At 41.0% G+C, this 6000-nt stretch overlaps 1 protein-coding gene across 1 annotated transcript in view; it reads right to left on the reverse strand.

Annotated features, from left to right (window-relative positions):
• The window catches only part of LOC111872451 (activator of 90 kDa heat shock protein ATPase homolog 1), a gene marked incomplete in the record, with an annotated part of 156594 nt that extends 153985 nt beyond the window's left edge, over nucleotides 1-2609 (reverse strand). The window contains 1 exon segment of the mRNA XM_033754702.1: nucleotides 2318-2609.
• Between the last annotated feature and the right edge of the window lie 3391 nt (nucleotides 2610-6000).

Below are 6000 nucleotides of genomic sequence, written 5' to 3' on the forward strand. Positions count from 1 at the left end.
CAACATCATTCAATGGCAGAAAATGAATACACAGCAAAGACACACAGGGGAATATTAATATGAGAACCAGATGAAATATGTTTCACGAGAAAGACAGAAAGTTGGGCCATTTTCAGACCGAAGAAATAATAAGCACTAATATTGCCACCACAGCGATATATCTGTACAGAGTAAATTGAAAGAGGGGCCTCAGATAAGAGCCCCAAAATATTCAGAAGACCATCCTGAAGGAATAAAGACTTTTACACAGATCTCCAAAAGAACTCAAAGATTCTCTCTCTCTCAGTGCCAGTAACAGTAATGGGGAAAATAGTGATGATACAATGAGGCGAGTCATATTTGACGACATGAAAGGATCGGGAAGGATACTGTCGTGGCCATTTCAAGCTGCTATTGCTAGGTGACTGACTATTGTTGTATTTTGCGTCAGTCTTGCTAACCCATCTAGAAGGCAATCAGAAATAATCAATCCTCTTAAGAGAAATACTAAATATTAAGAGCTATATGATAAATTCATTTTTGTATTCTTCATCTGTTGCGTTTCCTCCTGTGTGAAGACCAGAACCAGTCCTAATGAACAATCATTAATTTAAATTTACAGAGCTCCGATTTATGAATCATAACATCTTACCACTATAGCCAGTTTATTCCTAAAAACGATTTCTCTTTCAAGAAGCATCACAAATTGAAATATAGTTGTGTCAGTGTTTAATTAATTAACCATTACGACATGAAGACGTTTTTGGAGCACTATTGGGCTCGGCACTACACAGAGTCGTGAAATATATATGCTATCGTGAGTTAAGGAAGTTTTTCTTTTTTACTGCTAGTGGGGTGTGACTAAGTCCCTTGTACTGCGGCCACTTCTGGCCTATTGTACCAGCCCCAGATGATAGGTGAGGGTGATTGTGGAGCAATTGTTGGAATGAAGATTGGCAGGGGAACCCGAAGAACTCGGAGAAAACTTTCCCCAGTGCCACTTTGTTCACCACAAATCCGACTTAACCAGACCCCTGGTTCGAACCCGGGCCACCGCGATGGGAGGCCAGCGACTAACCGCTTGAGGTATGGCGCGGCCGAGTTAAGGAAGCTAATTGGAGGTAAAAAAAATAAAACAAGGTAAAGCTATCCCTGTAACAGGCCGTGAGGGGCCCATAGGGTTGTGAGACGTCGAGGTTCCCACATTTTCTAGACAGTCGGCTCATAGACAGCTGTAAGTTTGTCAACCTTACGCGCCGGCCGCCATTTATCCCCCAAGAAGATCTCTGTTACAGACTGAGTCGACCCCAGGACCATAGTGCGGCTGGAGGGATTAGTTCAATTGAAAAAAATCCACTTCATCGTGACTCGAACACGCGACCTTCCGGCTTGTAGCATAATGCCCCAACCAACTACGTTACCGCATGCCACCCATTAATTATATTATTATTTGTTACTTTGTGAAACTATTGATTGCGGAGATACAATCGCATAGGAACAAATATTTAGAGATGACTTGGGAAGAAACGGTCGCGACCATCCATCCCTTGAGAAACTGAATAACATCACATGACCATCAGTGAAGAAGTATGACACCAACCGAGATTCGATCTGAGTAGCTTCAGCAACGTCAGTAACGATACACACGAAATGCATCACTGTATACTTCATAATGCTAACAGGTGTAAATTTCACTGTTATATCAGAACACAAAATGAAATTTCATAACTGGTACTGCCATCATAATTGTCTGTGTCCTTGGAAACTAATTTGAACTTCATATAACGGCGGAAATACAAATGTATGGTCTGGAATGGCAAAGCATGGCAGAAAGACGGCTACAAAATCACATGGACTGCTTTCGTTCACTTTATGCTGATCGTAATATTTATATACATAATTCTACTCTGCAACAAACTTGTATCTAAAAGTCTGATGTTAACACCTTGATAGTGCATTAACATAAACTGTAGAAAGCACCATAGTTATTAATGAAGAATATTAAGTTTGTAATTTGGATCACTTTTTGATATCTGTACGATGGCTCCCAGCCCGGGAATCCAAAATGGCTACAAAGAAAAGTAGTCAGTTCCCACTGTCAATGTATCAGTTCGTAAACTACGAATTATGCTCTTTCTGAGGAGCAGGCCGTTTGAAATGACAGTAAAATATCGCAAAGAGATACCTATTAACATTTAGATAAGATATTCTCTTAGAATACGAGAAATATTTGAATGATTGTCTCACAAATAAAAACCGCCAAAAATGGAAACAAAGTTCGAAAACATTTTCCCTCCTAATTAATGGATAACGTATGTAATAATTATCTAGTACTTACTAGGCATGACGCATACAACTTCAATCGAAATTATAATACAGTAATTTGGAAACTGATATAAAAACCACAATGATCACTTAGTTATTATAAAAGAACACAATGTGTGAAAGTAGGAGTGACAAGGCTTACTGCCCAGCAAAACAGAGTAACGCACACTGGTTTCTGAATGATATCAGCTTATATTCAATTCACTTCTAATAATATGGAACCACCAATACTTTCAAACCGCCTATTCATCAAAACTCACGGCACTGCACGCTGTTTAACCTCACACGATAAGTACGGAAACATGAAACATTAGTGGACAGGCAAATTCTACCTGCCTCCTCACTCGCACTGACACGACTGAACGCGATATCTCACGTAGTAAGGGAGAAACTTCCAATTTATCCGTAAGATGTCACTGACACGCGGTGGCGGCTGAGGTAAGATTATTTTACAGTTTACATTCAAATGATATAATGAAACAAATTCCGTCCCAAATGCAAACAATATATTATGTGTCCTTGATCTTGTTCCTCTACACTACATGTTTCGGCCTCAGACGGCCATCCTCAGGTGTATAACACTCACGTTGCTGTCACACTGCACCCAGCCCAAAATTTAACATTTAAAACACTTTCCTTGTTATTATCAACATCTACTTCGTTGATATCTGTCTGATATGTATCATTATATCATTTATCGTATGGAGTGCAACAGGATGCTTAAATATAATATTGTTACATTCAAATGTCGAAATCAAAGAACACAATGCATAGAGATGTCGCTCAATTTGGAATTAAGTCCCAGTTGATTTGATAAGGACTGTCTATTTTGGCTACGTCATTAATGTAGAAGTTACAATGGAATGGACATGTACTTTCGATGGAAGAAACAGGACGTAGGAAGTTGTATGGGAAAACGTATTGGAAAGTGGTTTGTTGGAAGACCTAGAGGAGAATTGGGAAAATACGTTAATTTGGATCTCAGGGTCATGGGTGTTGAAGGTCAGAAGTGGAATAAATTAGCTCAGGGTCTTTCCCAGTGTTCCCAATGGCTGACTTTCATATTGTGAGTGCTGAAACTTCGAACCCTCATACTAAAGTTAGTTAAATTCTTTGTATACTTACTTGTCACTTAAACTGCGTTAAGCAAGCCACTAATCCAACAGGCCTACAAAAGTGTGCGTTCCTCACTGACGTCCAGTTGCCTGCGTCCTTGTAATAGATGACAATTACACACGCTTCTCGCCCCTGCTTAGGGAACTTGGGCTTATGTCTGATTCATTTAGCGACGCTTCTCATAATTATATATGTTATGTAGCTTAGACCGGTTGCAGAACTATGAATGATCAATTGGAAACACATGTGGAAGTGGTTGTGATCTATTTTAAGGCATTACTCCTGCTTCTGGGGTGAGCCGGGGTAGCGCAGTCGGTATAGCGACTGCCTACTGGCTGAATGACCGAGGGATCAGAACTCGAGTCCCGGTAGGGTCAGAATTTTCTCCTTTCCATATCGCCCAAACCGCCTCTGGAGCACACTCAGTCTCCTATCCAATGGGTACCGGGGGCTCTTTCCCCGGGGGTAAAGCGGCAGGGGCGTGAAGCTGAACACTCACCTCCAGCTAGTACAGAGGTCAAGAATGTGGAACTATACATCCACTCCCCCATACGCCTTCATGGTGTAGTACTGAATTAGTTAAGGATAGGGACAGCTTTACCTTACTTTTTACGCCTGCTTCTGCTTCGGGAAACTGAGGACGGTTAAGAAACAAACCCTGCCAGAATGACAGGTCTCCTGCTAGAAATCTGAACCAGAGATTCCTGCCCATTTCCTAGCCGACAGGGCTAACTATCTGGTCACCGAGTCGTAACCGCTGTCAGAAATGCCAGGGTTCAAGTCCCACTGTGGGCAAATGATATTTCTGTTCACTGCGCCCGGCTGCTCTCCAAAGGTGTCGGCCACTCAAGGTATAGCGGTTAGCAGGGATGCTTCGTGCCCCTGAGGACCCCAGTGGTGTTCCTCAATCATTCAGCTCGAATCTCTTAAGTAGGCCACGACCATTCCATATCCCCTCTAATATATCATTCACAATCATCATGTAAAATTTACGAAGCCGACAAGTAACTGGGCCAGGAAAGAGATAGCGTCATAAAGTAATGGAATAAACAAACGCACATTTAATTGGAGGTAAAGCGACCGAAGTTTGAAGCTGTTAACTCAGTTTGAACATGCGTGATGTAGTCTAGAATGAGTGGAGTTTTACATTTATGTCCTCTGCACGGTTTCGTGTCCTGAATGTTCATAAATACATTCAGAATTAATCTGGTATACGAGTATACTATGTTTTCAGTAGCTTTGTATTCTTATAATTAATACAAAACCGTGTTAAGTAAATCTTCCTTTCATTACTGACGGTCCATTTTATGAAGACAGGCACGGAACAAATCGGCTCAAGCGTCAAAGCATCCGACTTGCATTCGAGATGTGCTCGGTTCGGATCTCAGCAGGGGCACCGCATGTCTTCAATGAGGTTTTCCGTGGATTTCCTCAGTTCTTCCATATAACTGTCAAGCTAGAACCTTAAATTAGGCAATGGCCGCTTCCTTTCACATCATTTTCAACCCATGGTTGAATTTCATCCGATATTTTGACTTCATGTAATCTCACTTATTGACGGTATCATTAAATAAACTCGAAATAGCGATAATAAAAAAAAAGACAAGCTGTATGGAGCGTATGGAGGGTGGTCTAGTGAACCAGCCGTCACTGGGCCTTCCACAGAAACAAGTGAATTTACAGAGAGGACACATGCAAAACTAGCCAATGACGAGCCCCGGTGCAGGTATACAACCCCTCCACCCTCTCTTCGTAACCTTCACTACTACTAGCGTTATGTGAGAATATGAACTGACAGCACGTTTTCTTTTTAGACCAGATAACCCACAGCGAGAATCCATAATATAAAACGAAGGAAAACTCTGTATTAATGTATGTTTGTAAGCAAGTAAATTCCAAGGCTTAACTCTTCTAAACTTACAAGAATTACTGAATGTCACAGAGCAAAAATCGTAGCTGCACTAAAAGTGAAGTGGCTTGGGTTCGAATCTAAAAGTAGTCCTAATATTCCTGCGGTTTCCATTCAACTTCATCAGACTCTGCATATATGTCATGCAACCGCACGTTGCCGCTCTCGAGTCTTTTTTCTGTAAATGAAAACTTGTTAAATAGTTACTTTCCACTTTTGTATTGACGTTAGGATTGTCCCACAGGGCCAGGTTTAAGATGTCGACACCATTACAGAGTTTTATGTCACGTTCAGGTACCAACGTGATTTACGCTATTTTGCAGAGTGTTCTAATGGCAATGCATAGGATCCCTCTATAATAGCTGAGAAGTAATCACGCTGACAAAACGATCCATATGTTTATGAAATGCGAATATTCGTTACTAAGTTACAAAAGATGGTCTCGCAGCCAAGAGTAATTTTATTTCATAATAATAATAACAACTGCAAAGGGCACACTCATTCGTAAGAAGCTTATAATAATTCACCGGGTCAAGAAATTGCGCGTCTCTTTTTAAACCAGAAAGTTCAGTACCATGTTCACCAGATGTTTATCTGCTGTTAATAACTTTAAGGCCTTCTTTAGGACGCATGATTATTATTCATGGCAGGCGTCCCTTTGGCCATGCAGG

This window comes from Cryptotermes secundus, unplaced genomic scaffold (assembly GCF_002891405.2).
Source record: "Cryptotermes secundus unplaced genomic scaffold, Csec_1.0 scaffold505, whole genome shotgun sequence".
Classification (NCBI taxonomy): Eukaryota; Metazoa; Arthropoda; class Insecta; order Blattodea; family Kalotermitidae; genus Cryptotermes; species Cryptotermes secundus.